At 45.5% G+C, this 22,753-nt stretch overlaps 1 protein-coding gene across 1 annotated transcript in view; it reads left to right on the top strand.

Moving 5' to 3' along the window:
• The first annotated feature begins 1,762 nt into the window (after positions 1-1,762).
• The window catches only part of LOC126354472 (neurotactin), a 234,173-nt gene continuing 213,182 nt past the window's right edge, over positions 1,763-22,753 (top strand). The window contains exon 1 of the mRNA XM_050004175.1: positions 1,763-1,906. The gene's annotated coding sequence lies outside the window, so the exon portion shown is untranslated. The remainder of the gene's footprint in view (positions 1,907-22,753) is intronic.

The raw sequence follows: 22,753 nt of genomic DNA, 5'->3' as shown, positions 1-22,753 counted from the left end.
AAAATTGCAGTGGCGACCGTGACAGGACTGATGGATGTTACAGTCTAGTACAGATGGAAGAATATAAGAATCCACTCCGATTTTGAGTTCAATAATGAAATATGGACTTCGTTGCCTTAATCCACTCCCTTCCAGGGATTTATTCAGTCAGAACCTTTTCTTATTCCACTTTAAACCTGTTGCATGTTCACATCCCTGACCATCTGTTCCTGAGATCATCTTGCTGTTGCTATGGCACGTTACCAGCTTCTGTCCTGTACCATAAGCCATCGCCCGTCCTCCGTGCCGCCTCCACCAAACGCTGTACGTCCCCTACCCGCTGTCCGTACCCAGTGTTCCTGTTCCATCGACATCACAACGAGGTCGCGGGCTACATCATCGAAAGAAGAATTTTGAAAAAATTTTTTTGAGCAATACTGTAAAATTATTTTGGCTATGAGTCACTTTTCCTTCGATCTAATCTATCGAGCTTCTATATAATATTTCAAAATTACTGGATTTAGGCTTTCCTCTCTTCTTTAATAACTGAGCTGGGGTCTATTCTTTCGGGTTTTCCAGGGTTTCCCTGTGAAGGCCAGTTCCCAAATGGGTAGACCTTTTTCGTAATTACACGAATCTACGACGTGTAACCAATGGCACCCCATACCATCACGCCGGTTGATGCGCCAGTATGACGATGACGAATACGCGCTTCGTATGTTCGTTCACCGCGATGTCGCCAAACACTGATGCGACCATCATGATTTTGTAAACAGAACCTGGATTCATCCGAAAAAATGACCATCGCAGGCGCTCCTGGGTGTGATACAGCGTCGAGGGTAACCGCAGCCACGGCCTCTGAACTGATAGTCCATGGTGGTGCAAACGTCATCGAACTGTTGGTGCAGATGGTTGTTGTCTTGGAACCGTCCCCATCTGTTGACTCATGGATCGAGACGTGGATGCCCGATCCGTTTCAGCCATGCGGATGAGATGCCTGTCATCTCGACTGCTAGTGATACGAAGCCGTTGGGATCTAGCACCGCGTTCCGTATTACCCTTCTGATCCCACCGATTCCATATTTTGCTAATAGTCATTGGATCTCGACCAACGCGAGCAGCAGTGTCGAGATACGATAAACTGCAATCGCGATAGGCTAGAATCCGACCTTCAGCAAAGTCGGAAACGTGATGGTACGCGTTTCTCCTCCTTACACGAGGCATCACAACAACCTTTCACCAGGCAACACCGGTCAACTGCTGTTTGTGTATGAGAAATCGGTTGGAAACTTTCCTCGTGTCAGCAAGTTGTAGGTGTGTCCACGGGCGCCAACCTTGTGTGAATGCTCTGAAGAGCTAATCCTTTGCATTTCACAGCATCTTCTTCCTGTCGGTTAAATTTCGCGTCAGTAGCACGTTATCTTCGTGGTGTAGCAATTTTAATGGCTTAATGGAAGAGCTTTGTCATGGCTGGTTCTCCCAAGGTTATCAGCAGTTCTGACAGAATGTCGTCAAATGCAGGGGTGTTATACTTGCACAAAAAAAGATCGTGTTTTGGAACGCGTAAAAAATAAAGACTTAGTGGTGCGTGTCGGTCGTAGAGTGGGCACCAGGTTTTTCGACGCAATTTAACGCCGGATAGGCGTCGGATCGATGTGCGCCGAGACGCCGACAGCGTGTGCCGCTGGCGCGAGCGCAGGCGCGACAGCGCTGGGGGCGGCGGCGGCGTGACGTCACCGGTGTGGGCCCGGTGGTCGGCCGCGGCTCGCCGGGAGCGTCAGTAGGCAGCCGGCAGCCAGCACGTCGCCACGGGACCGCAGCAGTGCAGCGCAGCCCAGCCACCCCGTGCGTCCCACGCCAGCGCGCAGACACGCCCCGCCCAACCCAGCCGAGGAGCGATCGCCGTACCCCAGCACCGGACCACCAAGTAGGTCGCCATGCCAGCGCGGCGCCGGCCTCCGCAGCTAAATAAATTCGCTAATGTTGTCACGTGGATGTGAAGCTGCACGAAAACAGTTTCGGAGCGTATGTTCCGGCTTGATCTCATTGATGTAAGGACGCTGGAACATTCAATGCACTTGTACTTGTGAATACTGCAGTTGTTCAAACGTTGATATTCACCAGTTGTTTACTTTACTGACTTAGATGATGAACTAAACGTTCGAGTGCTAACTGTCTTCTGTGCAAGCTTTATATAAAATATAGTGTGCAATATCTACATCTACATCCATACTCCGCAAGCCACCTGAAGATGTGTGGTGGAGGGTACTTTGAGAGCCTCTATCGGTTCTTCTATTCCAGTCTCGTACTGTTCGTGGAAAGGAAGATTGTCGGTATGCCTCTGTGTGGGCTCTAATCTCTCTGATTTTATCTTCACGGTCTCTTCGCGAGATATACGTATGAGGGAGCAATATACTGCTTGACTCTTCGGTGTAGGTATGTTCTCTAAACTTCAACAAAAACCCGTACCGAGCTACTGAGCGTCTCTCCTGCAGAGTCTTGCACTGGAGTTTATCTATCATCTCCGTAACGCTTTCGCGATTACTAAATGATCCTGTAACGAAGCGCGCTGCTCTCCGTTGGATCTTCTCTATCTCTTCTATCAACCGTATCTGGTACGGGTCCCAGACTGGTGAGCAATATTCAAGCAGTGGGCGAACATCTGTACTGTAACCTACTTCCTTTGTTTTCGGATTGCATTTCATTAGGATTCTTCCAATGAATCTCAGTCTGGCATCTGCTTCATCGACTATCAACTTTATATGATCATTCCATTTTAAATCGTTCCTAATGCTTACTCCCAGATAATTTATGGAATTAACTGCTTCCAGTTGCTGACCTGCTGTATTTTTTTTATTTATTTCGGAATTCAAAATGCATGCACTTACTTTTCAATAAAGCAAACACGATGTATGTTAGGATTTATTTGTGAACTGTTTCACTTTCATCTACGATCGGACCGTATGCAGCATATACAGGGCGTTCGGAAATTCCCGTTGCAAACTTCTAGGACTAGTAGAGGGGAGAGGATTCATGATATTTTTGAGTAGGAACCAACGTCCAGAAAAGTACCGTTTACATTGTTCGTCGCTTTCAATTTTCAACTAATACACTTCTGCTTTAGGAATTGAATTAGGCGTGACGCAGTACTACCACCAGGTAACAATTCGAAAGGAAACATAACGAAATATCCTTTTTTTTCACTTGAGCGCATGTGTTTCAAAAAATGGTTAAAATGGCTTTGAGCACTATGGGACTTAACATCTGAGGTCATCAGTCCCATAGAACTTAGAACTACGTAAACCTAACTAACCTAAGGACATCACACACATCCATGCCCGAGGCAGGATTCGAACCTGCGACAGTAGCGGTCGCGCGGTTCCAGACTGAAGCGCCTAGAACCGCTTGGCCACACCGGCCGGCCGGCATTTGTTTGTATTAACGTTTAAAACACTACATGTTTACATTATACCAATACAAAAAAGGACCGAGCATCCTGTACGTACAGAACAGTACTTGTGCATTACAACCGTGGCTCGATATGTCGACCAGCAACATCGTTAAAGACGTTGTAACTACGAAGCATTTCCCGTGCATACTCTCCATCTCTACTGGTGTCTGTTTAGTTTGTAGTGCACCGGCCAGAACTCGTGCCAGCAGATCTCCCTCTGTCTCTACAGAAGTCTCGTTATTTAAACATTGCATACGACGCCACAAGAAGTTGTCCGCAGGAGGTAAATCCGGCGATCTCAGCGGTTACGCGTTTCGACCATCTCGGCCTACCCATTTTTTTTGCCGTATCGTCTGTTGAGATGTCTGCGAACTACAAGTAAGAAGATAGATGGTGCACCAGAATGCTGAAACCACATTTCCTGGCAGACGTTCAGTGGCAATTCATACTGTCTACCCTATTGCATACCAGGACAAACAACCCTGAGAGTTTTCCGTGTCCCTCAGCAGCCATGGACGCGTATCTCTGAATTGAAACTGTCATACAACGGTAACGGTATATTTACGGACGTGGGTTCCTATTCAAAACATTAAGTACTCATTCCCCTTTGCAATTCATGAAAGTTTTTAACGGGAATTTGTGAACACCTTGTAAAACGTGTAAAAAAACTACGACAGAAAAATTTTATAGTGGTGAGAGGAAGTAAAACGAAATACTTTGTTATATGACAAAAATATCACACGTGTTCCGTTATCCTGTTAGGAATCCATGAAGCTTTGACCCTAGTGACGTTCTTTGATGGTTTTCAAACTGCGTGTGATGAGTCGTGTTTTAGAGAGGTGGCTGACAATATCGTCCGTTTACGTTAAAGCATGGCTGGCATCACCGTGATGATGATTGTCCGGCACGCTCAGAACAATCAGGTGTTCCACAATTAACTGCTCCAGCTTCACCAGTCCAGAAAATGGGTGGGTGCGGTCAGTAGCGTGACCACAAAGATCTCTCGGCCTGACTCATGCGGACCTCATTTAGCTCAGGGAGCTGAAATGTCTGTTGTACGAGACACGGACAGACACTCCAGAAGACCTGACTGCTCGCTTGGTTCAAGCTGCAGGCACTACTTATGAAACTTCTGATGTTTTGAGCGTGTTAAACAGTTGTTGGCACACAGATGTCTGTTGTGTATTAATGGGAGCGGACGATTCTTTCAGCAACATCTCTAAAACAATGTTCATAACACGACAGGTTGAACGACGTCTCTGAACATCAGTAACTTCAAATTCTTCGTGGATCCCTATCGGTGAAACGATGAAACTGGACACCTTTGTCACTTAAAAAAGTGTTTCTTTTTATCTTCTCTAGACACTCTAAGATTTTGTTATTTGCTGCACCTATATAAGAGCCTCAAGTTGATGTATAGTTAAAGCTTCCAGTTAGTATTCAATGGTATGAAACTCTTCACCAAATATAATGTAATACTTATTATGTTTACGTAGACAGAACTAGAATTGCTTTCAGATGATCTGACAAAGCAGTTGACACAGCCAGCTTAATAATGTGGATTGTTGCTGCCCCTACCAGAAGTTTTAACATTCCAGCTACGACGTGGATATTTGATAGCCCCAAATAACTGTCCAGATATATAAATATATTCAGTGATTAACTGAACAGAGCAAATGATTTTTATGCAGTATCGAACTTGCCAAACTCGATTCTGTAGTCCTTTTCTTTCACAATTTCTTAAACCCACAGTCGACGAAGGTCATCACCAATCCAACAGTGAAAGAAGGGTTGTCTGTGTTCAAGAGACGACGGTGAGCAGTAGATGAATATCAAAACTTCAGATGCCTGTATGGTGTGGATACTCCCTTGTTCACTCTTAGTGACTGACACGATGTGTTTCCAGAAACGACAAAACCTTGTGAATTGTCATCCATTGTATTGCCTTTTAGTCATGAAACGGACATCAGTGCAAAGCACTGCGCTGTCTCATAACAGTTAGTGGATACTCCCTTGTTCACTCTTAGTGACTGACACGATGTGTTTCCAGAAACGACAAAACCTTGTGAATTGTCATCCATTGTATTGCCTTTTAGTCATGAAACGGACATCAGTGCAAAGCACTGCGCTGTCTCATAACAGTTAGTGGCAATAATAAGCAAGTAATGTTTCTGTGTCTCCAAGAACGATTTGGTGCCGGGTGAATGTTTACATTTGGTAAACATACCGCATTTCAGATATTACTTTTTTTGCAGGTAATTTTTCTGCTAGGTTCCGCTGTTGAATGATCGACAGTGAAATCGTCACTGGTAGAGTGCTGATTCAGATGAGGAAGGATGGAGGAAGTATTCATTCTTGCTTTTTTGTGAAGGAGGTATCGCGTCAATTACCCGAGTTGGCTTTTCTTTTCCTTTCTTCTTTTTTTTTTAAGAAAGCTAATAAAAATCTAAGTGTGGATGACTGGGCCGACGAGCCTAACGTCTTACCAGGTGAAGCACCTTGTTTGGTATAAATGCGAACAAAATAAGGGAAAGTGTCTGTGCCAACCTATTCGTATGTAGTAAATATGTAGCTGATTATTTCCTCTGTTTTCAGATGGCTTCTGGAGGCATCTCTCGAAGAATGTGTATGTTACTGATAGGGCTAGTGAACACTTATCTTCTGAATGCTACGATTACGTAATGAACAGTTACAGATTCATGCGTATCTTCCAGTTAACTCACCGTGCACAATGGTATTTCATGTCTTTAGATATACTGAGACAAAAAAATATGTAATAGCTAATAAGAGGGAGGTGTGGTCCTCGAACAGTTCAGTTATCTTTTTAGGAGGCTATTGCAGAATGGAAACTCTCGGATTTTGAGGTACGTATCTTGTAAGTAGGGACAGAATGTACTTTACTCACTGAATAAATACCGGAATGCCCTTAATGTGGAAAATGTGCTGTAAGTTATAAAAATGAGTGGGAATACAGTCCTGTAATGTACTAAAATACTATTAGTGGTATACTTCTTGACAGCCACGTCATTTACATATGTACGCGTAACGTTGTAAAGCGACTTGAAATGTAACGAGCACGAAGGTTGGTTGCAGGGTAAGCGAATGGTCTACATCAGTTTTTCGAGCGTAGTCTAGGGTAGTTTAGCTCGTCTATAAGGAAGATGGCATGCAGAACACTTGTCCGGGGGGTATTCTTGAGTACTTCAGAGTCGCGTTAAAGGAAGGCATTGGAGCAACTGAGAGGCATTCTGCTAGATTTTTTACCAATACGTTTGATCCACACCCGGTTAATAGGCATCCTCGGAAGGAAGAATTTGTTACCGTGAAACACTAGTTTATAGAGCTTCCATTTGGGTACAATGAAAAATGATTCTTCTGCCAGCAACGTGCATCCCGCTTAAGGACAGCGAAGACAAGAAAATTTTGGGCTCACATGACAGCATACACACAGTCGTTTTTCCCTCGCTCTATTTGTGAATGGAACAGGAGAGGGAAATACTAGCAGTGGTACGGAATTCCGTCCGTCATATACCATATGGTGGCTTGTGGATTATGTATGCAGATGTAGATGAATATTAGAAATTTTCGTACAGGCGTCTGTGGATGATAGAGCCCAGTATCTGATGAGGTATCGGCCTGCGCCATTCACATTTGATTTCTCCACTCCCGTCGGAGGTTCTAGTCCTCCCTCGGGCATGTGCGTGTGTGTGTGTGTGTGTGTGTGTGTGTGTGTGTGTGTGTGTGTGTGTGTGTTGTTCTTATCATAAGTTTAAGTAGTGTGTAAGTCTAGGGACCTACGACCTCAGCAGTTAGGTCTCTTAGGAATTCACCCACATTTGAGCATTCGATTTCTCAGCGGTATTCAAACAGCTGTAAACTCCTATTAATTCACGCCGAAACACTCTTCTCTTTCGTATCTCGTAAGAACTGTCCGCGTTGTACAAATGATGTGCTCAAATCCAGGCTAAGAGGCCACTTCCTGCTTGGAACCGTCACTTTGAACTAATTATCTGAGAGCAAGATAGTAGCCAGTATGAGCAGATCTTGTCTTTACTAGGCTCTCGGACGTCGTGGCTGCGAAGCGTGAGGCGAGCTGCAGCGACTGTCCACACATTCATTCCAGACTCTTGAGGCGGCAGCCAGTTGCCAGCTGCTGTCGGGGACAGCTGCCGTTTCCGGCTGGATCAGATTTGGCCTGCACGCGCCTGCTCTTGCCTTTCTTTCTTCTATTGCCCCATAGAGGAACTGGAGGACGAAGTGGCTTTTTTTTTATTGACTTTCGTGTCGTGTCCATTTAGCCATCTCAGTAATGAAAAGACGATACGACAGCGTATTGGAGACGATTTTCTTGTCAGTTACAACGATACCAACGCAAGGACATCACAACATCCAGTCCCTGAAAGGTGGAAATCTACGACCCGGCCGGGAATCGAACCCGTGCCGCTTCGGTTCTCAATCCGCGGGGTGGCCGCGCAGCTACCGAGACGGACTAGGACGGGATGCCAAGTGCAGTTCCCTGGAACTGCAATCACGTTGTTGAGTTCTGTTTTCCTTGCGAGGCTTTTACACTTTTACTGAGAAGTTTTCGTCTGTTTTTATAAAGTCTGTATTGTCCTCTGCGATTGGGGAGATGAATATCTAAGTCTGGTAAATAACACTATTTTGAAGAAGCAAAACTTAATTTGTCGACGCAAATTCCATTGAGCTTAAAACATTTGGTACAAGATGGTACCAAACTTTCTTAGTTCCTCACAATGTGTGTGTGATTTCCCAAGGGACCAAACTGCAGAGGTCATCGGTCCCTAGACGTACACACTACTTAAACTAACCTAAACTAACTTGTGCTAAGAACGACACACACACCCATTCCCGAGGGAGGACTCGAACCTCCGGCGGGAGGGGCCTCGCAATCCGTGATATGGCGCCCCAGACCGCACGGCCATTCCGCGCGGCTCCTCACAACCGTGTTGTCATTTACTGCAGTGATAAACTCTTAAATTCAAGAAAAATTCTCGTTCTATGTTGTTTTTTGATGTTCAGAAACAGAAAAAGACACATACAGCGAATATGGACCAAGGGTATACGGGGAACTATTTCGAAGCCAAGTTCCTGCACTTTTTCCATCGTAATGAACGATAACGCAGATATATCTTTCTGGTGCAAGAGCGCCTTTCTGGTCGTTAAACTAGGTATGCTTCTGCATCATTTCACTGTTTCATCGGTCGAGTGATGTTTGTAAGCCCCCTCTCGCTATATTTTGCTGATTCCTAATTACAAGAATTTTCTTTACGGCTATCACTCGTGCATAAGGGATTGTTAATACAGAGAACACGGTTCGTCCTTCGATTTAAGTGGAACTATAACTTTGAGAGGACAAGACTTAACATCATTTATTTCGTTTATTGCGTTGCACACACTTCCTAACAATGGATAGATCCAACCATGCTCTCATTAGCAGTTAAATTCAGTTCCTCATTCAGACCGAAGTTTGCCTTTGCTATATTGCTTTTTCAAATTACCATATGACGTTATAAACGTTCACTGTAACAATAATTGTCCGTTACTAATATAGTGCTCCCGCCCCCCCCCCCCCAAACAGATACTGCAGACTAGGAATGTTGATTGTCGATACTGACATATCCATTATTTTGTGTCTCATTTCGCGCACCCTCCGCAGATAAACCGATTAATCACTCACTGTTACCCTGCCAGTCATCGGAAAATTAAGACTCGTATCTTGTCAACGTTTACAAACTGTCCAAATACATTTTTTTCTTTTTTGAGTGTGGCTCGACAGCATACGACCGTTCCACGTGAAACACAAACTGCTGCTTTCGCCTAGCATGAAGGGGTGCGAGCGCTGGCGCTTGGCCATTGTTGAACAAATCACCAAGGCAGTGCCTGAGAGGCGCGCCCAGTTCCGAATGTTCCAGAGAACCAACGACGTGTAAGGGGTAGTAATCACTGTGACATGCTGCTACATACTGCTATCGATAGTAGTACCCCTTGCGTGTTCTGTTTACCGGTATTTCTTTCTTTTTTTTCTTCAAATAGTCTGTCGCGGCCCCCATTATTGCCTCTCTGACAAAGCGACAAAACGTTAACGCTTTTTGCAGTCCACCAAATCATTCTACATTATTCTATTTTGTCTGCGGACTGTGTAGTGGAGTGTCCACGTGTCGCCACCGCTGTTCCAGTCGGGGTCAGTTTAGCTACCAACCGAAACAGCGACTGCTTGGGGTGTCAAACTTGTATATATGGTGTATCATAATCAGCAGCGAAAACTGACACAGGTGAAAAGATACAGGGAAGGGAGGAAGGGAGGGGGGGGGGGGGCAATGACACATCGCTTGAGTGGAAAAAAAATGTTATCCAACCGGCCCTGGAACGAATACCTACGACGTGTTATGGTATTTCCTAATGTCACCGATTACCGTAGCCACAATTTGTGTCGTTTTAACTTATTTCACGACAATTTTTCTTCAAAGGAACCATCTCGACATTTTCATTAAGTGATTTGAGAAAACTAAGAAGCAGGTAGAATGAGGCAGCTGGTACCCAACTTTTCGGTTAGAGTCCTTTGAATGTCTGCTGGTTCATATTTATTGACAGTTTCACAATAAACAGAAACATTGCATCGCTATCTCAGATTTCAGATTCTTGCTAATGGCAACTTTGTCAGGATGTGAGCACGTATTGTAAACAGTGGTAAGCTGTTGCCTGTAACTGTAATGCATGCGGTGTCCGTGTCAGGAAAATGCTCTTTAGGTCTCATTTGTACGAATCTCGAGGACGATACAAATAAATACGATTCTTGGTTTCGGCTATTTCCGAAGTGCTCGTTACCTGAGACTGGCCATAACCTTGTATCGTTTGTCAGACTCACTTATGTCACTGAATTTCCGCTTTTGCAGTCCCTATCCCCTATCGTTGCTAAGAACCTTCCCCAATCGTCTCTGCCTCGTTTTGGACTTTCCTTAGCGGATCAAGTGCCCGTAACGCCACCAGATGTCAATCTGTCTTGGGATGAGCAGTGGTTACTTTGTTTTGGGTCATCTGTGTGTGTGTGTGTGTGTGTGTGTGTGTGTGTGTGTGTGTGTGTGTGTGTGTGCGCGTGTTAGCGGATCGTTGAATACAAATACAAATCCTCCGTTTGTTAAATTATGTACCAGTTGACAATGATACTTAATTTCACAAAGTAGTGGTGACCATTCTGGTCAATGGATCATTAAGATTATCGTTTAATCAGACTAGTTGTTCATAAAGTACACTATCTCCTGTACGTGTCAGATATGCCCCAACCGCCCCCCTCCCCAACGCTTTCTCCAGAATCATCCTGACCTTTTTGCCTCATGATATGGCTCCTCAAAATCAATCCTTCCAAAACCCAGGCAATCATCGTAGGTCGTACGACTCGCTCCTTGATTTTTCCCTTACCATTTGCACTCGTCCTGTCCGCCTCTCCCCCACCCTCACCTACCTCGGACTCACCATTGACCATCACCTCACCTGGATCCCTCATCTCCACTCTGTCCAATCTAAAGCCCACAACCACCTCCGCTTCCTTAAACGCCTCTCTGTCTGGACATGGGGGTTGAACCCCTCTACCATCCTCCACACCTACAAATCCTTAATGTGTCCCATCCTCTGTTATGCCAGTCCCACTTGGATATCCTCCTCCCCCCCTCCCCCAAATTCTATAAGTGCCTCCACATTCTCGAGAGTCATGCACTCTGCCTTGCCTTCTGTATAAACCTCTCGTCCCACACGCGCATCCACTATGACCTGATTCCTTTCCCCCATCTGCTCCTTTTCCTCAAACATGTCCGCATTCTCTACACCTGACACCAACTTGATTCCCCTCATCCCCTGGTTACTCCTCTCCTCTCCAACCCCTGCCCGCTGCCGCACCTTCACCATGTCCCCCCTACCCTCCACCTCTACTCCCTTAATCTCCTTTCCTGAGGTGGTTTCCATCAACTCCCCCTCCCAGATGATGCCCTCTCTCCCTCCATTTGTCCCTTCTACCAACTATGATCCTCACCTCCCCCTCCCTCCCTCTGTCCTTTTCCCAGGCTCCCTCTCCCCCCTTCCATCCTGTTTTTTCTCCACTTCCCTTTCTTTGACTCCATTCTCTCCTCTGGGTCTTTTCTTTCCCCTCCACTATCTACCCCATTCCTTTCTCATGTCTGCCCTGCTCCCCCCTTTTTCTGTGCCGTATCCCTCCATCGGCTCCCCCTCCCCCTTCCCCTCTCATCTGTCTGGGTCCTTCTCCCCCCCCCCCCCCCTCCATACCCATATGCATTCGTACTCTGTAGTGCAGTGTTTTCTGTGAGTGTTCAGTGTTGTGCATCGCCTTTTTAAAGTGCTGCAAACAGAAACTAGGCTGTCGCCATGTTTTTTTAATTATACCTGTCTATTTCCTAAGTGTTTTGAATCAGCATCACTAGCCTATTTGTTTTTTATGTTTCCTTTACAACTTTTTCGCCACGTAACAGTGTTAAACAGTCACCGTTTTATCACCTCTTTATTATTCTATCTTCTCATTATGTTTTTTAACTTTATCTGTAGGCTGCAGAGAGGCGTATTACACTGCTGCCAACCCGCACCCCCCACCCTCTCCTCTCGGGGAATCGAAATACAATAAAGAAATAACAACATAAAGTAAGTGGAACGTGTTGGCCAAGAAATTAAAGATGACTATGAGTGCTGTACTGAAAGAATACTGAATAAGAATTTAACTGATAGCTGTTCTGCGGGATCTTTGTGCGCCTCACTAGTTTCCAGGCTGAGTTTTCTGTCTGAAGGAGAGCTGTTGGCTGCGCCATGTCAAGGCACATGTGGCTCACAGACTTATTCCATCTCTGCAAAAAGTGAATCGCGCGAACTCGATCCGTGACGTGAGCCGTCCCATCCATGTATCTGATTCCGCACGCTTTTAACGTAGCTTTAATTAAATGAACGCAAGTTTCCAATCTATTACAGATCTGTGTAGCAGTGTCAGCCATTGTGAGTTCCCGCCTAATAACAACGACACATTTATTTTGCGAAGAGTCCGGTGTTGAAGATCACCTGAGATTCTGCGATAGTAGCTGAGCGATTTTTTTTCTGGGTTTTAATATTCGAGGATAACGAAGACTTTTTGCAGGAAGTTCTTGTCCAGCACTGAGAAGAACAGGAGAGATAATGGATGTCTTTGTGTCGGAAGGAACGCTAGTCTGTTAGATTATTTCGACCTCAGTAACTGACTTCAAAAGAACTGGAACTTTGTTGTTTCCGATCACGTTTCCGTTGTCCTACCGTTGCGCTGGCCCACTTCATGAATAGCGAAAAACATTGTACTATCGTAAATCATCCTTCGAGTTAAATGCTCTTCCACTTTTCTGTTGGCGTCCACTCTACAAGCGCGACTGCCTGTACAGCTCTCAGCAGACCTGGAGCTTCGGTAACAATGCAGTCTCCACGCGTTTCACTTTGGAGGCCGCGTGTCTTTTTTCGACTCGTGCTTTAACGTTTCTCCAAGAGGACTTCCTTCGATACGAGAACTTTCTTCGATAGGAATTGTAAGAGGAGGAGTGTACTGTGCGCGACCTTGTCGAGGGAACCATGTCTGCATTACCCTCAAAGGCTCTTGACGGTAACACCACTCTGCACGATATCGGATGATTGAAAATAAATGTGTTTTTAACTAAATTTTTACGCTGATTTCAAAACTGTCCATTTTCCCCACCTCATCCAGCTTTTTCATAACAAAGTAAAGTATATAGAGGGTAACTATAATTATAGTTCCAGTTTTAAAATGCTATGAAAGAATAGAACCGCTGGTCATAACGAAATATTATCGAAGAAGGGACAAACGTTACAAAAAAAAAAAAAGAGTAACGAAAATTATCCTACTAGATGGCGCTGAAAGCGTCATAACGGAAATGGGCTTTGTTTGTCGACAGAGTTCCATGTCCATTCATTGCCCAAGTCCTTGTGAGTAAGAACTTCTAGAGCGGATGTTCGTCTTATTGACAGTTCAAAATGAAGCAACTCCTGAGTATATATTGATGCATAAAATTAAAGCAACAAACGAAAAATTTCCAAAGTTGCGTTTATTTTGCCACAAAGCAGCATAAACAAGTGATAATGAAGCAAAAACAATGTAAGAATACAGAATGTAAACAACTCCAAGATGTTTAACGGTAGACAGAAATGTCCTTTTTCTCCAACTTAACAGATTTACACACACATTCTGACAAGTGGTTAATGATATCAGCATGGGGAGTGACCACCTGTGACAGCAATACATCCCTGACAACGACGACAATGACGTCATCAATCTCATGTTGAGGCAATAACGCCCATTCTTCCTGCAGAGTTCAAATCAAATGGCTCTGAGCACTATGGGACTTAACTGCTGGGGTCATCAGTCCCCTAGAACTTAGAACTACTTAAACCTAACTAACCTAAGGACATCACACACATCCATGCCTGAGGCAGGATTCGAACCTGCGACCGTAGCGGTCGCGCGGTTCCAGACTGTAGCGCCTATAACCGCTCGGCCAATTTGGCCGGCGCTGCAGAGTTGTTCGCAAGTCTTGGAGAGTGGTTAGTGGATGCTGAGGCGTTGAAACCAGTAAGTATTCCTAGTGTATCCCAGACGTGCTCTATGGGATTCAAGTGGGGAGAATAAGCAGTCCACCCCATGCGTGCAAATTCTTCCGTTTTCAAAAAAACCGATAGTCACCCGTGCTCAATGAGGTCGAGCATTATCATCCATCAGTACGAAGTCTGGGCCTACAGCACCTCACAACAATCCCTCATGAAGTACCAATATCTCGTCACGATACCTGACAGCAGTTAAACATTGTCGATTCAACCGTAGAATTTCATGAAGAGGTATTCGAGTGGTCAACGTGGTGTGGGGTCCAGAAATTGTGTTCCACGTCTCCTACAGATGCGAATTCGTTGAGAACCACTCTCCAGACCAAATCGGGACTCATCTGTGAAAAGAACATTGGCTCACTGCTCGACCGCCCAGGTGGCATGTTGACGGCTCCTCTCTGGATGTTCTCTTCTGTAATGACGGGTCAGAGGTACTCATAGAACAGGTCTCCGACATTAAAGGCCACTCTGCCGAAGCCTTCTGTGCACCTTTTGCCTCCATATGACGCGTCCAGTGGATGGGGTGTCAGGTGAGATGCCAGTTATTGTGCAGTACTATGGCGGTGCCGTTGTGCCGTTAGAGCCAAATAAAGGTACGCTCTTTCTAATGTCACACGTGGTCGGCCCTGCCGTGGCCTTCGTGATACAGTTTCGGGCTCTATAAACTGTGGCCACGTCCGAGAAACAACAGAACGATTCACGTTAAGCCATTGGGCCACATGAGTTTGCGACCGTCCTGCTTCCATTCTACCTGTGGCCCTGCACCGCAGAGAATCGATTGGGCGTCTTCTCTGTGCCATATTGCACCGCCTACAACTGTGTGCACAGCAATTGTGCATGTGGGACCACCCGGCAAACACTGTCCCGTTTGATAGGTGCCCCCACGTCATCGTTGGCACGGATGTTCGTTGAACAAAAATGCCGTCTTCTGTGCAGAGCACAACCTTACGGACACGTGTTGACAGTTTGTATGATTATATCGCGAATTAGACACAGAACGGGGAAATAGCGGATTGTTGCTTTCGTTTTGGACACCAGTATAGTTAATTAAGTAAGGATAGCAATGGACAATGTTTCGTATACTTTTATGCACAGTAATCACGGGCGTGTCCAAAGTTCGGGTAATTCACAGGGCAATGCATGTTTGCATAGCACTGTTCGATCCTTCCAGCAATGTTGTGGCCTCATCGTCTTGTGACGTTGGATCAATTGTTTTCCTCCCATTGCAACATTGCACTTCAAAAGAAACTGTCTTTTCGAATTTCGTGATCATTTTTCGCAGAGTCTTGACAGACTCGGATCAACGCCCTTTTTCATAACCTTGAGAGTGCGGAGCTTCTTATGACGGTTAAGGCTGAGCTTTACCAGCAATGCACGATTCTGCATAGAGGCAGTCATGCCGAGTGTCTCAGATGCAAACTGAGAAACAGGCCTTACTACCTGCGTCTTTTATTCGGTATATTCTGCCGCTTACAGCGCTATCTAGCGGTAACATTTTCGTTAACTCCTTTCTGTTTTCGTAACATTTTCCCCTTCTTCGAGAATATCCGCTCAAGTTTGACATTCTGAGCAGTGTTTCTTCTTTACAGCGTTTTGCAACTGGAACTTTCATGATAACCACACTGTATAAAGTAATAATACTCTGCCTTCAGTGACAGAACTTTTTTTTCTGAGTGCTGTCCAACACGTTTTGAAGCTGCAACTCAATTTTCAAGCACCGTACAGATATAAAGGGCGTTACTTCTGCTTCAGTATTTCACCTAACAGTAACAGAACGACGCAGTTGTCACATTTAACGAGAGAACTAAAATTGTTAACTATGACTCCTCCACGTAATGTCTTGAAGTTGTTATTTCATTTTGTCAGTCGATGTAAATGGAAATAATAATAAATTCAATACTCCTTTAAAATGTACTTTCTACACTCACATATTGACCATTTCCAGAAAATGTGGGACATTATATTGAAGCGCAAGGAACACACATCCACCACGCCATTAAAAAGATGGAGGGAAAGTACCAGGGCAGATGGCATGAGAGTATGATGGACGACTAGTGCTGGATGTCAAAGAGGGACAGTAAAATGAAATAAAAAAAGAGAAAGACTGAAATTCAGATGTAAGAGAATACTAATGATGTTGCCAAGGAAACAGTTTGTAGTATTTTTAGTATAAGTGTAGAAAAATAAATCAGTAATTATGAAAGTATTAGTTAAACCGTGATAATATCCTCGAGGTAGTTGGCAGGGCGGGGAGGAGGGGTGGGGGAGGGGGTGGGGGAAGTGCATAGTTAGCCGACATGTCGAGATAGGTGTGACTTGCGTATTTACCCAACAACATAAAATGCGGTGTTCTTTCGCTGTAAGGATTTGTTTCTGTATATGTCTAGCCTACGCATCTTGTATTATGAAGGACCGAAAGTAAATAACCGGTGAGGCCGGGTTGTGCCGTGCGCGGACGTTACGCAGATCCGCCGAGGCGACGCTGTGGTGCGTACGAATCGATCTGCGGCCGTTTTGTTTTTCTGCTCCGCGTGAGCAACGGGGAATCCAAAGCGGCGCGGGACGCGACACCATAGCCCAGCACAGCACGGCGCGCGACGCCACCAGCCACCAGACAGCCACCAATCAATAGCGGAGGCGCCGCCCCCGCCAACCGGCGCGACACCCCTGCCGAGTCCACCATTGTGTCAGGCTGCGTGTGCTTCGCCGGGGTACACCGTGTTAATGGCGGCATTTCTCAGGTGGCCAGTCTCAAACTGAAACGCCAGTTCTAAAAATATGACTCATCCCACTCACTGATCCTCGGCGTTTCGATTGCCGTTGTTCCTACTACTGTTGTCGCTTTCTCGTTGTGTCAAACTAAGTTCAGGGTCCTAGAATAATAAACAGCCCGCCGATTGTCAATCTTCTACATCTACATCTACATCCGTACTCCGCAAGCCACCTGACGGTGTGTGGCGGAGGGTACCCTGAGTACCTCTATCGGTTCTCCCTTCTATTCCAGTCTCGTATTGTACGTGGAAAGAAGGATTGTCGGTATGCTTCTGTGTGGGCTCTAATCTCTCTGATTTTATCCTCATGGTCTCTTCGCGAGATATACGTAGGAGGGAGCAATATACTGCTTGACTCTTCGGTGAAGGTATGTTCTCGAAACTTTAACAAAAGCCCGTACCGAGCTACTGAGCGTCTCTCCTGCAGAGTCTTCCACTGGAGTTTATCTATCATCTCCGTAACGCTTTCGCAATTACTAAATGATCCTGTAACGAAGCGCGCTGCTCTCCGTTGGATCTTCTCTATCTCTTCTATCAACCCTACCTGGTGCGGATCCCACACTGCTGAGCAGTATTCAAGCATTGGGCGAACAAGCGTACTGTAACCTACTTCCTTTGTTGTCGGATTGCATTTCCTTAGGATTCTTCCAATGAATCTCAGTCTGGCATCTGCTTTACCGACGATCAACTTTATATGATCATTCCATTTTAAATCACTCCTAATGCGTACTCCCAGATAATTTATGGAATTAACTGCTTCCAGTTGCTGACCTGCTATTTTGTAGCTAAATGATAAGGGACCTATCTTTCTATGTATTCGCATCACATTACACTTCGCTACATTGAGATTCAATTGCCATTCCGTGCACCATGCGTCAATTCGCTGCAGATCCTCCTGCATTTCAGTACAATTTTCCATTGTTGCAACCTCTCGATACACCACAGCATCATCTGCAAAAAGCCTCAGTGAACTTCCGATGTCATCCACCAGGTCATTTATGTATATTGTGAATAGCAACGGTCCTATGACACTCCCCTGCGGCACACCTGAAATCACTCTTACTTCGGAAGACTTCTCTCCATTGAGAATGACCTGCTGCGTTCTGTTATCTAGGAACTCCTCAATCCAATCACACAATTGATCTGATAGTCCGTATGCTCTTACTTTGTTCATTAAACGACTATGGGGAACTGTGTCAAACGCCTTGCGGAAGTCAAGAAACACGGCATCTACCTGTGAACCCGTGTGAATGGGAAACTGGCTAAATGCGACTGATATCTGAGGATTTTTAGGCCTTTCTTCACCGATCAGGGCCAAGATCATTGGAGACGGGGCATGTGCTGCGGTTGGCGAAGGATAGTGAAGGAATCGGCCTCCTGGCACACACCAAAAGCGATTTAGGAACACGACGGGAAACTTAAAAAAGGGATGACAGGACGGGTATTTGAAGCGTCGACATCAAAAATGCCAGTCCAAGGCCTCACAAGTGCGCCACCTGGCTCGGTTAAGCCACTATCAGGAAAGATGGCACTTCTAACGTTCAAGAAGAAAAATTAACCATTTCAGTGGAAAAATGCTAGAAAATCCTTGTTTCGCAAATATCCAAGTAGCTACGGAACAATCACGAGCCGGCCTCTGTGACCGAGCGGTTCTAGGCGCTCCAGTCCGGAACCGCGCTGCTGCTACGGTCGCAGGTCCTGCCTCGACCATGGATGTGTGTGATGACCTTAGGTTAGTTAGGTTTAAGTAGTTCTAAGTCTAGGGGACTGATGACCTCAGATGTTAAATTCAAAATGTGTATGAAATCTTATGGGACTCAACTGCTAAGGTCATCAGTCTCTAAGCTTAGACACTACTTAATCTAAAGTATCCTAAGGACAAACATACACACCCATGCCCGAGGGAGGACTCGAACCTCCGCCGGGACCAGCCGCATAGCCCAAGACTGCAGAGCCTTAGACCGCTTGGCTAAACCCGCGCGGCTCAGACGTTAAGTCCCATAGTGCTTAGAGCCATTTGAACCATTTGAAATAACCACGAATGTCACGTGACGGAGTGGATTTTTGATGGCAGTACATCATTGAAACCGAATTTCATTCGGTGTCGTTATTCATGGTCACCAATAGAGAAGAAGTACAGAAATGGAAATCATGGTGGCTTTATTTTGAGACTAGATGAGTGGGTTCTTGGCCAATTTCATGAAACAAGGAAAATCGATAACATGTGGCGCAATACATCAAAATAGATAAGCTCCCAAGAAGAGCAGCGCATTTAGTCACAGGATCATTTAGTAAGCACGAAAATGGCACAGGCATGCTGATCCAACTCAAGCAGCAGTATTTACTGTTAAAACTTCAAGCGTGTGCATTCCCATTGGTGTGTACCATCGGTGGCTCACTCTAGATCCTCTCATCAAATGGTGTTTACTGCAGATGGCTCATGCCAGATCTTCCAATGGGACGGCGTGACCCACCGGTCACTCATGCTAGAATGACTCATCAGACGGCATGTACCACTGGTGATGGCTAAAGCTAGATCTTCTCATGGGCCAGTGCGAACCACCAGTGCCTCACGTTAGATCACTCCAACAGACAGTGTGCATCATCGGTAGTTCACTCTAGATCTTTTGGGTGGCATGAACTACCAGTGGATAACGCTAGATCCTCCCATGGGGCAAAGTGGACGACTGGTGGCTCACACTGTATCCTTCCATCATACGACGTGTACCACTGGTGGCTCACACTAGATCTTCCAATGAGATGGGGTGAACCACCGGTGGCTCACACTAGATCCTCCCTTTAGACGGTGTGTGCCATCAGTAGGTCCCACTAGATTTTTACGTAGCGTGATTTATCACTCCAAATCAATTGTTTCCAGTCATCCACTGTCCAGTGGCGTCGCTCTTTAGACCACCTGAAGCGTCACTTAGCACTGACTACTGACATGTGTGGCTAATGAGGAGCTCCTCGAGCGTTGCACCCCTTCCTTTTAAGTCCCTATGCACAGTCATTGAGCTAGCTGCAATGCTAGTAGTACTTTGGAACTCACGAATGATTCCTGCCGCTCATTTGATGCAATTTCTTACAACCCCCCTCCGCATAGCTCGACCGCCCTTGTCCATCACTGCATAAGGTGTACTTGATCTGTGTTTGGCTATGGTTGTACCTACGCATTTTCACTTCACAGTCACACCACCACGAAAAGTCGATTGGGACAGCTTTAGAAGAACTGAAATGTCCCTGATGGTTGTGTCACTCAGATGACATCCAGTGACGCTTGTTTGAAGTCACTGAGCTTTCCTGGGCGACCTACTGTGCTGTTACAGCTTTTCTGCTGACAACAAAATACTCCCTGCTGCCTTTGATATTGGCGGGTTTGCCTCTCGTGACAACTAGGGGTCAATTCTGCATTTCATCGGTGTGTTCGGATACTTTTTATCAGATAGCGTAAGTAATGTCAAAGAGAAATCAAGAGAAGCCCTGCTGTCATTTGGGAGGCAATAAGACGGCTTTCACGAACCAGACAGTTCGTAAGCACTTCCACAGGATCAATTTGGACTATCGAAGTCTTCTGCGAAAACTGTACGAACCCCACACCCAAAACTTATAGGGCCGCAGTACGTGAAGAAGTTGGGCTAGCAGGCACCTGGATCAATGCCGTTGAGTTCTCTGTTGAGAGGCCCAGAAGTCAAGGCATATCTCAGGTACACAGACCCAGGAGTACAGAAGAAATGTGGGATAGTCAACTTTTGGGCGAGAGTCATGTAAGGACGCCAGAATCATCCCTTTACTATCGAGGGTAATTCGAGGCTGTGCAGCATCGGGTAAAGACCCTCCAACGTCTTGACAAAACTTGCTGTCAATATTTCTGTGACACGTTCGTCTTTCAAGACCGTAACGTACGCTGCTGTCGCCTTTCTCCAGGAGGTGCAATCAAACGAAAGGCTTAGCCTGTGGTACCTGCTCACATGAAAACGTTTGAACCTATTTGCAACAAGCTGAAAATTGCAATGCGCAGTCCCAGAAACCCTTCCCACTGGATGAGCTCAAGAGGGCCACCAATGAAGCTTGACGAGCAACGTCTCCACCATTTTGTGGACAGTTAGCCACACCGCAAGGAGCTGGGTGACGCGGTACCGAATGTATGTGGAAACAGATTTTTCATTTCACAATGTGCAGTCTGGAATAGACTTTTATTTCGCTTATTGTTTTGTTTTTATTCCACAGTATGTTAATTTGTTTTAGTTTAATGAAGCTTATTCTTTCATTTTCTGCTTCCATAAAATCTAATCAGTACCCATTCTGTGGTTCAAATACTAAAACTTGGACGATACAGAGAAGATTGGCCATGGTCCCTGCACCTCGATGCCTACATATATATCTACATCATTGCCTGCAAGCCACCTAACGCTGTGTGGCGAGGGGTACTCTGGTACCTGTTCCACTCGCGAATGGCGCTTGAGAAGAATGAGTGTCGGTAAGCCTCTGTATTGGCTCTAATTTCTTCGAATTTTCTCGTCGTGTTCATCTCTTGAGATGTGTGTGGGAGGAAGTAACATGTTGTCCGACTCTTTCCAGCAAGCGCCCTCTCGAAATGTCAATAGTAAATATCTCCGCGATGCACAACGTTTCTCTTGTACCGTCTGCCACTAGAGTTTGTTAACATCTCTGTAACGCTCCTGCGCCGACTAAACCATCCCGTGAGGAAACGCCTCGCTCTTCGTTGAATATTCTCTCTCTCCCTTTTCTGTCAGACCTACTTGGTGTGGATTTCAGAAAGAAGAGCTATACTCAAGAATCGGTCGAACAAGCGCCTTGTACGTCGCTTCCTTCGTGGATGACTACAATTTTCTTAATATTCTTCGCGTGAATCTGTGTGGTATCTGCTTTTCCTACTATTTGCTTTATGTGGTCGTTCCACTTAAGATCACCCTGAATATTTACTCCCAGATATTTTACGGTAGATACTGTTTCCAGCAATTTTTCGTTAGTAGTGTAATTGTGCAGCAGTGGATTTATTTCCCTATGAATGCGGAATATGTTACATTTATCGCTCCGGATATTTATTCCTAGATATTTTACGGGAGAAACTGTTTCCAGCAATTTGTCATTAGTAGTATAGTTTTGCTGTAGTGGATTTATTCTATAGGCGCGCAATATGTTTCATTTATTTACGTGCAAGCTCAGCTGCCAGAGCGTGTAGCATTCATTAGTCCTTTGCACATCATTCTACAAATCGACACTGTTTTTGCCGTCGCTACTTCCCTATAGACAACTGCATCATCTGCGAACAGCCTTAAAGACCTTCCGAATCTTTCCACTAGATCATTTATATACATTGTAAACAGAAACAGTCTTATCTTACTTCCTTGGGGTTCTCCGGCAATTACATTTGCATCCGTCAATTTTGTTCTGAAAAGATCGGCGTGTTGTGGCAAACTCGCAGTTCACATGTTTACAGATGTTACACAACTGTTCATAAGTAGTTGATTTTGTTACTACAGCATGTAGCTATGTCGTGGTCTATAGGCTACCCTGGTCATCAAGTGAAACGCTGCGGTCTACCAAGGTCCAGAATGGAAGTAAGTAGTCGGTCGCTACAAGCTCCACTTAATGTTGAACCAGCTGGGCGTGTGGCGTCAACGGAGCGGCGCGGCGCGGAAGTTAGCCGCCCGGCTGCGTGTATCAGGTTACGGTGTGTGTGTGTGTCTTGCTGGCGGCTTACTCCATTCACATAGAGATGAATGAAAACCCCAGCAGAATGCAAGTTATAGCATGCCAGATGTGTGCCCATTATTGCCGGTGACCACGTGGCCGTTTCGCAGAAGCAAGACACGGAATTCTACTTCGGCCCTGGCTACGTCTTGTCTACGTCTCATTCATTACTGACAGCGCAGAAGCT

The sequence above is a fragment of the Schistocerca gregaria genome, chromosome 3, assembly GCF_023897955.1.
Source record: "Schistocerca gregaria isolate iqSchGreg1 chromosome 3, iqSchGreg1.2, whole genome shotgun sequence".
Lineage (NCBI taxonomy): Eukaryota > Metazoa > Arthropoda > Insecta > Orthoptera > Acrididae > Schistocerca > Schistocerca gregaria.
The sequence above is the reverse complement of the archived record's forward strand: the minus strand, read 5'-3'. Positions and strand labels throughout refer to the sequence as shown.